Genomic DNA, 12357 nt, shown 5'->3' with positions numbered 1-12357 from the left:
AAAAAATTGGGGGTGCCTGGGTGGCTCAGTCGGTTAAGCCTCTGCCTTCGGCTCAGGTCATGATCCCAGCGTGCTGGGATCGAGCCCCAAGTCAGGCTCCCTACTCAACTGGGAGTTGAGAATCCCTCTCCCTCTGCCGCTCCCCTGGCTTGTTCTCTTTCTCTCTCTCTCAAATGCATAAATAAAGTCTTTAAAAAAAAAAAAGAGTTAAAAAAATTATTTCCTCCATGTTATTTCTTTGATAGTCACACTTAACCTTTAACATAGAAACTGTTTTATCCTCTTTATGAATGAGGAAAGGGAGGCTCGGAAAAGTTAGGTAAGGTGCTCAGAGTCACCCAACCAGAGCAGGAGAGCCAGGGCTTAACTACGGGGCTTTTATCTCTGAAGCTATTTCTTTAATAAAACTCTCTAAACTGGCAGAACCTCGAGCCTGCGTCTGAACCTGCTTCTGCTGCTCATTGTATGTGCTGGGCAAGTTGCCTGACCTTTCTGAGCTTCTCTTCTCAGCTGTAACGTGGTGATATCTCCTGCACGGGAGTCAGGAAGATTAAATGCGGTGGGTTTGTAGACTGAGTAACAGAACTCCACAGATAGTCAATGTACACTCTGTGTTGGTTTCCGAAATCAGAACTCCTACGGGACTCTCAAGTTGGATGTTGACTTAATTGGATGTTGGTGTACATTTTGGATAGAACCTAAAACTGACCAGTGGTTTTAAAGCTACCCTACTTTAGATGAGAAAAATCACTGAGGGTTAGGGCTGAGCACAGGCATCAGGCCTTTTATGCATGTTGATTGACTCCGATGTGCCCATCTGGCTTCACATGGGTTTTTTTTCCTGCTGTGGAGCATTCCTCATCCCACAAGATCCCGTGAAGAGGTCTCATCTTGAAGCCATCACTGCCATCCGGCTAGCAGACACTGCGCTTAGCTCTTCAGTGAAGGCATAATGGGAAAAAAATTACCCCACATCAAGAGAAGTGTGGCTCGGAGTCTTAGCAGGACACACATGGCTGTCTCCCAAGGGACGGTTGTGGAGAATTTAATAAAAGTAAAGAATTGTTTATGAAAGCGTGGGCAGAGTTAAGGGAAACCAGCAAGGGGTGGTGTAGAGCCTTGTGCTTAACTACAAAGGGGCTGTGTCAGCCCAAACTTGAAGGGGCCAGGAGACAGAACCAGGACTTCACCAGAGCTCCAACGCAGCTTGAGGGCCGCCTGACAGGAAGCATGACCTTCAGTAGAAAGTCACAGACAAACTGTAGAAGAAGGAAGAACAGAGGCACAAGGAGGAAGGGAAATAAGCATGATGACCTCGCTCTCAATGCTCCTGATTGGCTGCATTCAATAGAAAGTCCGAGGGAGAAGGAGCCCGTTCATGATCAGCCTCCCAGAGCACAGAGCCCGGTAAAGAAGAGAGTGGTACTGTGGGGACGAATGGGAATTATCCAGCACAAAATTATCATTTGGTTGGGATCTTGGAACACTTCCTAAATGACCAATTCTCCAGCCTCTGAATTTGGGAGGTGTTTTGGAAGAGAGCATGACCAGCCTGTTACTCTTGAAGTTCTACCCTCATTGACTGACAAAGTCGTCTTCCCACTTCCTTTGCAAATATCTTTCTTTCTGAATGGCATTTTCCCAACTTGCCCATTACGCAGCTCTACGAAAGCGTGTTCGGTGTGCGACTTTAGAAACCAGCGCAAGAGAACCAAGATTGACTAAGTTCTACGATAGACCAGGCACTGTGCTAGGTAGTTAACACCGGTTAACCCTCAGTCTGTGCCCTCAAGGGTTCTATCATCTAATGGGAAAGGGGGAAAATATGTTTGAAGTTCACCACTTCGAAGTATAAACATAAATGTTATAAAGATACATTATAATGGAAAACTCAGTTGGGCTTTGCAATAGGTTGGGAAATGGTCAGCACTCATCAGAAAGAAGTGATTTACACCAAGAAAAAGGATTTGATATGACTGAAATCTGATGGAGGTGGGCATGGTATTTTATAGTAGGCAAGAGGAGAGACTGTATTTCACACGACCAAAGTATTGGACAAAATGTCTTAGTCCCTGTACCTGATTTTATTAAGGCTCTGTTTGATTTACTTCAAGCTCTTAAGGTAAGGAAGAGGTTAAATCAAAATAAAGATGCCAGTCCCACAGAAGCAGCCATAAGAACCCATATGGCTGCATCCCTTGACCATACAGATTATGAGACTGAACCCAAAATAGCCCATACATTCAGTGCTCGTAATGGGCTAAGGCAGAGAAGGAACAGGGAAAAAGAGAGAGTTGGTCATTTGTCATCTTAAAGCCCCAACAAAGGTAGATATGCTCTTTTGCTTTCCAACTGATTCTGGACACAGAACACATCTGGCCACAAGGACAAGGAAGACACTCAGTGTAGTAGAAGTTGGGGTTTGGGGTAACTTCAAGTTTTAAAATGGGAAATCTCTCTTCATACGTAATTCGTCAACTGATTTACTTACTAACTTTCATAAATTTTTTGTTGATTGTACATGTAATAGTCATGGGGGAAACTTGAAGTAACACACGCAAAGCATAAATAATGAACTGTCAATCATCTTTTATCCCATCTTACAAAGATTTCTGCCCAGAGCTTTTCAGTAAATCTCCATGTACATTTGGGTTTGGGGCTTATTTTCGTTTTCCTCTGACACATTTGGGATTATACTGTAATTATTATTTCCTCTCAATCCCTAATTTAAAGACTAATTATAATCTTGGGGCACCTGGGTGGTTCAGTCAGATAAGTGTCCGACTCTTGATTTCAGCCCAGGTCATGATCTCAAGGTCATGAGATGAAACCCGCGTCAGGCCCTGTGCTCAGCACAGAGTCAGCTTGAAATTCTCTTTTCCTCTGCCCCTCCCCATAGCTTGGTGCTCGCTCTCTCTCTCTCTCTCTCTCAATAAATAAATAAATAAGACTACCTATAATCTAAAAGAATGCTTCTTTCTCAGGGACATGCATTTAAATCAACTATAGAATTAATTTTTTAAGATAATTTTAAAATAAAGTAAAAATAAGTTTTCCCTGGAAATTAGGATTCGGTGTATATGAGCTACATGGACCTGGGGCATCTTTAGATGATTATTTTCTCATTTTTGCTTCATATCACCACTTGTGAATTAGTACATAGTGTAGGGGTGGATTCCCTATAATACGAGTACAAACATCCTCATTTTTAACATGGCATCATTTTTTATGGTATTTTCCTACATCACAAAATATTTCTTTTTTTATAGTGGTGAAATACACATAACATAAAATTTACCATTTTAACTTTTTTAAGTGTACAATTTAGTGGCACTAAGTACATTGACAACGTTGTCTAATCATCACCCCTATCTCTTTCCAAATCTTTTTCATCTTGCCAAACGGATACTCTCTATCCATTCCTCCCATACCCACAGCCCCTGGAGAAAAATAATATTTTCTAAACAGCATTTCATGGTGATGAAATATTTTGTAGTCATTTCATATTGTCAATATGTCATAACAGTCTATATGAAATGACTGCAAAATATTTCTTATAGGGATATGTTATTGGCTACTGAGCCATTATCATAACTTGGGACAATTTTGTCATTTCCAGGTTTTTTTTCTATGGCAGCAGCAAATGCCTGTACGTGCGTGTATGTTTCTATTTGGTTCTTCTTTGTGTCTTCTGTTTCTCTGCTGCAGTATTCTATTTTTTTATTTGTGTCAGTTGTGTTTGCAATTGCTGTTTTTGCACAATAGACGGTATAAAGTCTTTCTCACATAATTTTACACATATAGTCACATATATAATTCGTGTGCATAATATATGATTATATAATATATAATTCATATACATATTATGATATCCTCGAAATGAACTCCTGGAAGTGAATTTACTGAATGAAATGTGCAGTATTTTAAAGCTTTAAAGTTCTTGATAAAATAGCTTCATTAAATCTTTATGATTAAAAAAGACTTTCACCACATTCTCTCTAAAACTGTTTATCATATTTAGTAGATAAATAATATCTAATAGTTCTGATTTCTCTTTAATAGCTTATTAGTGAAGAATGTATTTCTTTTACATGTTTATTAGTTATTTCTTATTTTGTAAATTATCCAGGTATTTGTTTATCTGCTTGAGTTTTACTATTCATTTTATTTATTTATCCAGTTTAACAATGACAGAGAATACTTACCCTTTGCCAGTGATACTTGTGACAAATATTATTGCCAGTTTGTTGTTGGATTACTATTGGTGGGGTTTTCTTAGCAAAATACAAAGTGTAAAATGTTTACGTGATACAATCTTTAACCTTTGGGATTGTCGTCTTTTGTTTTTACCTTTAAAAGTTCTTCCCCAAATGAAGAGTCAATAATCACTTATTTTTTACACATATATGGTTTAATTGTTTTCCCCCTTAACTCTTTAGGTATGCCTAAAATTGATTTTGAAATTGCGTATCCAGTGAAAAGTCAACCTTTTTTTTTTTTTTCCCCCACAAATAGCTAACCCACTGCCATGAGATTACCTATTTGTTAAAAAAGCTTCCCCCACTGGGCTCCTGGGTGGCTCAGTCGGTTAAGCGTCTGCCTTTGGCTCAGGTCATGATCCCAGAGTCCTGGGAGAAGTCCCACATCAGTTTGCTTCTCCCTCTGCCTTCCGTATGTGCTCTCTGTCTTTCTCTTTGACAAATAAATAAATAAAATATTTAAAAAAAAAAAACTCCCCCACTGATTTATGATTATATCTTTAACATATATGTCAGAATTCAATGTGCTGGGTCTTTTTCAGGCTACCTATTCTATTTCAGTGATTATCTTTTTATTTCTATTGCAGTGCCACACTGTTATAATCATTTCATTTTTTTTAACTTTTAATTTTTTAGTAGGTATGATTTCAAGAATATACAAAATAGATACAATTAAATTATGAAATCCTATGTACTCCTCACCCAGGTTCAACACTATTGTTTTTAAAAAAGGGCATGATAACAAAGCACAAGAGAAATGGCCAAGAAAAAGGAGAGAGGAGATTAATAATCTTCCCATTGCATCTTATCCAATTACAACGTAGTCTCTACCAATAAAATAATTATAAAATAGTAAGATGACAGGGAGAAAACAGTTTTTCCAAGAAACCTAGCTAAGGAGAGTCCGTGTACTTGAACAAAGGGTATGGGAGTTTCTGATATTCCTACAAGGCAAGACAAAGAGAAAACCTAAGTCATATAAGAAGTATGTGAGTTCATAAGAAGTGATGAACCTTTTCTTTACATGAAATTCAAAGAGGAATGTTTTATTTAAACATTGTTGAACAAAATGGACAATGTCTTCCAAAGTAGAATTGCAAAAGATAACAAAGGAAATTTTAGATTACTTTTTCTTTTCTCAACTCTGGATAAAAACCAAAGTCTGTTTTTAATCACTGTCTTGAGCACATTTCTAACAAGAGCTAAAGTCATAGCATCCAGGTACATAGTTTTTCAAAGATGCTTAGAGAATCTAAGACCTTAAGTCACAAATTTTTAATTAATGTTCCCTGTTTCATGATGAAAAGACTGAGAAATATATATTTGTTCTTGTATGGTGACTAACATAACATAATAAAAAATTATTATAAAAAAAGAAATATATATTTGTTCTTTCCTTAGAAAAAATAGGAGATTGAGCTACCTTGCTTTTGACTGGTGATTATCAAAGTGTGGCATAATGCTTTTTATGATAAGTGTTAATGATTTCTTTTTTAAAGATTTTATTTATTTGAGAGAGAGAGAGAGAGAGCACAAGCAGGGGGAGCGGCAGGCAGAGAGAGAAGCAAGCTCTCCACCAAGCAGGGAGCTCGATGTGGGACTCCATCCCAGGACCCTGGGATCATGACCTGAGCTGAAGGCAGACGCTTAACTGACTGAGCCATCCAGGCACCCCTCCCCCCTTTTCTAAAGATTCTATTAATTTATTTATTTGACAGAAAAAAAAATTTTTTAATGTATGTTTTAAGGCTCTTGTTCCAGGTAGGATGGAATAAGTGTTCTCTACACTGTATCTCCAATTGAACATAATTACAAAATCTTGACAGAATGCATAGAGCAGTTGTTTGAGGACTCTGAAACATAATTAGTAGCAGGGGAATTGGGGAAGATCAGAATCTCAAGTTACAAAATGGTTGTGAGTTTATCATTTTTTCTCTTCTGGCATGCCCTGGCCTGAACGTAGTGCAGCCCAAAACCCTAAAGAGAACCTTGGTGTGCCCACAGTGCTCCAGGAGAAACCTTCTAGTCCTGTGTTGAGAGGAGGGGACCGGAAATTTCTAATACTCAGAGACAGTATGGAAATCTTCCATTTGCCTTCTTTCTTTCCTTCTCTTGGTTCTCTCCCACCCTGTCCCTTAAGTAATCCCACAGCAGCAGTGACAGAGGCTGCCACTGGAGCTGACAGGAGCCAGAACTCTGAGGGAAGGGAATCTTCCTCTAGTATAGGTAGAGATGTGATCCCAAGACAGTGGGGCAACCCCTCTATTGCATCTGATTCCTTCTCCATCCTCTTGTCACTGAGGCCCACACATGGGAGCAGTCACAAATATACGTGACAGAAAAGGCAACGAAAGCCCAAACTCTCAGGCCACAGGGCCAAAAAGAGGAGCCCAAGGGAAGTGGACAGTATCACGGACATCGCAGAAGAGGAACATGAGAAAACAACCCTTAAAGTTATTTATGAACACATGGTTTCACCCTAAGCTGTGTATGCAAAGTCTGGTCGTAATCAGCCAACCAGAGACTGTGAGAATTGAAATAACAGATAGACCATGGGCAGGGTCCCAAACTAACCACTGAGTGACACACAAGTAGGACAGATCTTAATAGCAAGCACTGTGAAGACTTTGCAAATTGAAATGACGTTGGAAACAGGGCCCATAGGTTGGAATTTGTGGTTTTAACCTCACCAGTTTGATTGCCTGCTAAAATAAAAATATCAACAATTTTCATCAGATTTAAACAAGACACAGTCTTTTACAATATAATATTCAAAATGTTCAGAATACAATCCACATTACTGAGTATACAAAGAATGAGAAAAACCTCAAAATGCATGGAAAAGGCAATCAGTAGACATCAACACACCAATGACATAGCTATGGGAATTATCTGACAAAGACTTAACAGCAGCTATTATATAAATATTCCAACAAGTAATCACAAACACACTTGAAATAAATGAAAAACAGAATGGCTCAGCAAAGAAATAGAAAATATTAAGATGAACCAAACAGAAATTGTAGAACAAAAAAATTCAGTAACCAAAATTTAAAACTCCTTGTATGGAATCAATAGCACATTGGAGATAATGGCAAAGCATACTTGAAGATAGATCAATGGAAATTGTCTCATTTGAACAATAGAGAGGAAACTATCATTTAAAAGTTAACAAAGCCTCAAGGACATGTGAACTAACTAAAAGTCTAACATTCGTGACATTAGAGTCCAAGAGGAAGAAAAGGAAAAGGAATAAAATGCTGAAAAAGTGCTTGAAGCCTCAATGGCTGAAAACTTCCCGAGTTTGGCAAAAGACATTTATCTACATATTTAAGAAGTATGGCCAGCCACAAATTGGATAACTCCAGAGAAATTCAAGACCAAACATAACCGAAGTTCTGCATCAAAGAGAATGAATTTTCAATGAAAATTTCCTGAAAGCAGCCAGAAGAAAACAATATGTTACCTAAAGGGAAACAATGAGTCAAGCGACTGCACATTTCTCATCCAAATACCAAGGATGCCTGAAGAATGTGACACAATATTTTTGAAGCACTGAAAGTAAAGAACTGCTAACCCAGAATTCTATATCCAGTGGGAAAAAAATCCTTCAGTGATGAGGGTAAAATGAAGGTATTCTCAGTGAAGAACAACTGAAAGAATCCATTGTCAGCAGAGCTGCTGTAAAAAAAAAGAAATCACCAAAGGAAATACTTCAAGAGAAGGGAGATGACACCAAGAGGAAAAATCGGAACATTAAGAGTGGAGGGAAAGCAACAGAAATGGTAAATATCTGGGTAAATATAAAGAACTCCCAGTTGAATTTTTTAAAATATTTGATGACTGAGGGGCGCCTGGGTGGCACAGCGGTTAAGCGTCTGCCTTCGGCTCAGGGCGTGATCCCGGCGTTATGGGATCGAGCCCCACATCAGGTTCCCCTGCTAGAAGCCTGCTTCTTCCTCTCCCACTCCCCCTGCTTGTGTTCCCTCTCTCGCTGGCTGTCTCTATCTCTGTCAAATAAATAAATAAAGTCTTAAAAAAAAAATATTTGATGACTGAAAACTAAGATTTTAAACATTGTATAGGAAAATTTTAATGTATACAGATATGATGTATAACAACTATAACGTAAAGAGAGGAATGTAATGAGACCTACCTGGTAATGCATTTTCTACGTTGTATTTGAAGTGGTAAAATATTACATCTAAATAGATTATGTGACATTAAGTATGTATATACTTGAATCATTAGGCCAATCACTCAAAATCTATGTCAAGAGATATAGTCTAAATCACAATACATAAATTAAGTGATATTTACCCTAGTGCAAGAGTCAGCAAATTATGGGCCAAATCTAGCCCACAACCTGTTTTGTTTTGCCTACTAAGCAAAATTCTAACATATTTACAAATTCTAAAAAAAAGAATACAAAACAGAGGGAGAAAAAACACTTTATTGTATATAGCCCACAGAGCCTAAAATATGTATTATCAGGCCCTTTGCTAACTCCGACCCAAGAAAAATGAAAGTATAGTCACAGAAAAATCTGAATATGAATGTTTATACCTACTCTATTCATAATCAACAAAATCTTAAAGCAACCTACGTGTCCTTCAACGGGGAATAGATCAACTGTGGCATAAACATATGACAGAATATTATTCCCTAATTTAAAAAAAAGGAATGAACTTTTGTTACACACAATAGCATGGATGAATCTCAAAGGCTTTGTGTCAGAAGAAAGGGGATGCTGTAGTGTCAGAGGAAGTCAGTTAAAACAGAAAGTCTAAATAAGTTTCAGAGTCTCGTAACGCCCAGTTTTCCAGCTTTCATCATAAACCGCTCATCACACCAAGAACCAGAAAAATTTGAAACAATGAAAAAAGATAGTATGTCTGAAAATCAAGATGGCAGTAAGGTTAAAATTATCCGATAAAGATTTTAAAGCAAACAAATAATCCAATTTAAAAATGGGCAGACAACATGAGCAGACATTTCTTTTAAAAAAAAGTACAGACGGCCAACAGACACATGAAAAGATGCTTAACATCACTCATCATCAGGGAAATGTGAATCAACACTACAGTGAGATATCACCTCACACCGGTCAGAATGGCTAAAACCAAAAATGCAAGAAACAACACACGTTGGCAAAGATGTGGAGAAAAAGGAACCCTTGTGCACTGTTGGTGGGAGTGCAAACTAGGGCAGACACTGTGGAAAACAGTATGGAGTTTCCTCAAAAAGTTAAAAATTGGACTACCCTACAATCCAGCAATCGCACTACTAGATATTTACCCAAAAAATATAAAAACACTAATTCAAAGTGATATGTGTACCCCTATGTTTATTGCAGCACTATTTAACAGCTAAATTATGGAAGCAGCCTAACTGTTCATCAATAAATAAATGGATAAAGAAGATGTGGTATAGTGGTGCCTGGGTGGCACAGTCGTTAAGTGTCTGCCTTTGGCTCAGGGTGTGATCCCGGTGCTCGGGGATCGAGCCCCACATCAGGCTCCTCCGCTGGGAGCCTGCTTCTTCCTCTCCCACTCCCCCTGCTGTGTTCCCTCTCTCTCTGTCAAATAAATAAATAAAATCTTTAAAAAAAAAAAAAAGATGTGGTATATATACACAATGGAATATTATTCAGCCATAAGAAAGAATGAAATCTTGCCATTTGCAATGATATGGGTGGAGCTAGAGAGTATGATGCTAAGTGAAATAAGTCAGAAAAAGACAAATACCATATGATTTCACTCATATGTGGAATTTAAGAAACAAAACAAACAAGCAAAGGGGAAAAAGAGAGACAAACCAAGAAACGGACTGTTTGACTATAGAGAAAAAACTGAGGGGAAGTGAGTGGGGGGATGGGTGAAATATGTGAAGAGGACTAAAAAGTACACTCATCGTGATGAGCACTGAGTAATGTGTAGAATTGTTGGATCACTATATTGTATGCCTTAAACTATTATAACACTGTATGTTAACTGTACTGTGTTTAAGTTAAAATTTAAAGAGAAAGAATTTAAAGCAGCCATGATAAAACTGCTTCAGTGAGCATTCATGAAGAGAATCAAAATAAATTAAAAATAGAACATTTCAGCAAATAAGTAAAAGATATAGAGAAGAACCAAATGAAAATTTTCAAATTGAACAGTTAATCAAAATTTTTAAATTCAATGGCAGAATAGAGTGGACAGAGGAAAGATTCCTTGAACTGAATGACCGAATAATAGTAATTACCCAATCTAAGCAACAAAGAAAAAAAACATGGACTGAAAAAAACCATGAACAGAACCTCAGGAACCTGTGTTACTATAACATTCGTGCCCTCAAAATCCTAGAAGGGAGAAAAAGGGCAAAACTAAAAAGAACTTGAAGAATTAATGGTTGGAAAGTTCCCAGATTGGCAAATAAACCTACAGACTCGAGAACCTAAGCAAACTCCAAACAAGATAAACTCCAAACCCACAAGACACATCGTGGTCAAACCTCTGAAAACTAAACATAAAGAAACAACCATGGTACCAGCAAGAGATAAATGATACCTCTGGGAGAAAACCCATTCAACGACAGTGTATTTCTCATCAGGAACCACGGAGGCAAGAAGAAACAAAATTCTCAAGTACCAAAAGGAAAGAATTGTCAACCCAGATCTTTTTTTTTTTTTTTTTTTTTTTTTTTTTTTTAGAGAGAGAAAGAGCACACACGTGAGCATTGATAGCAGGGACAGGAGGGGAAAGAGAGGAAGAAGGGGAGAGAGAATCTTAAGCAGGCTCCACACTCAGCACAGAGCCTGGCATGGGCTCACTCTCACGACCCTGAGATCACAATCTGAGCCAAATCAAGAGTCAGAAACTTAAGTGACTGAGCCACCCAGGTGCCCTGAACCCAGAATTTTATAGCTATTCAGTAATAAAGGGGTCATCAAGACAATTCTCTTGGGAAAACAAGGAGAATTTTTCACTAAAAGAACAGCTAAAGAAAGTTCTGCAACAGAAAGAAAATTATAAATAAAAACTCGAGTATCAGGAAAGAAGAAAAAAGACTATAAACAAAAATATGGGTAAATACAATAAACTTTCCTTCTCCTTTTGAGTTCCCTAAGTTATGTTTGATGACAGAACCAAAAAATTATAATACTGTCAACTGTAGTCTAAGTGTATGAAGAGGAACTTTTTTAAGACCATTGTATTAAGAACAGGGAAGGCTACTGGACGTAAAGGGAGATAAGGTTTCTACACTTTACTTGAACTAATATAATGATGGCACCAGTAGACCAATGAGTGTGTGTGTATATAATGTAATATCTAGAGCAACAGTTAAAATAGCTATTAAAATAGAAGTGAAATTCTAAAAAAGAAAAAAAAATGTTAGAGTAGCCTATAAAAGCCAAGAAATAGAAAATGGAGCAGTGAAAAAGAAAAAGAAGAAAGCAAAAATTTAAATGGCAGACTTAAGCCTTAATATATAAATAATTATGTTAAATGCAAATTATATCTATACCAATTAGAAAAATTATATTATAGTATATGTTGTATGCAATTATTTAAAAAATATGCACACGCACATTAAGAGGCTGAGATTGACAGAGACAAAAAAAATAAATAACATGAATAATGTGGACTTCAAAGAAGTCCAGAAGAAAATCACCAGTCCAAGAAGAACATTATATGATGATAAAAGGGTCAAACCACCGTGAAGACAGAGTAATATTACATTTGTATGCAGCAAACAACAGAGCTGCAAAATATGGAAAGCAGAAATGGATAGAACTAAAGGAGAAATAGACAAAAAATTATATTTCAAGCCTTCAACATCTATCAATAATTTAATGGGACAAATGTACAGAAAATCATAAGGATGTGGAAGAACTCAAGAGTGCCATCAACAGGCAGCATCAAATCAACGTTTATAGAAGACTCTACCCAATAAGAGCAGAATACACATTCTTTTCAACTGCCTACAGAACATATACCGAGAAGTGGTATATCTTGGACCATAAAATGAATACCAGGAAATTTAAAAGAACTGAAATCATACAAAGTATGTTGTATGCCCACAACGAAATCAAACTAGAAATCGATAAAAG

The sequence above is a fragment of the Ursus arctos genome, unplaced genomic scaffold, assembly GCF_023065955.2.
Source record: "Ursus arctos isolate Adak ecotype North America unplaced genomic scaffold, UrsArc2.0 scaffold_14, whole genome shotgun sequence".
In the NCBI taxonomy this organism is placed as follows: domain Eukaryota; kingdom Metazoa; phylum Chordata; class Mammalia; order Carnivora; family Ursidae; genus Ursus; species Ursus arctos.
This window is presented reverse-complemented; position numbering follows the sequence as displayed.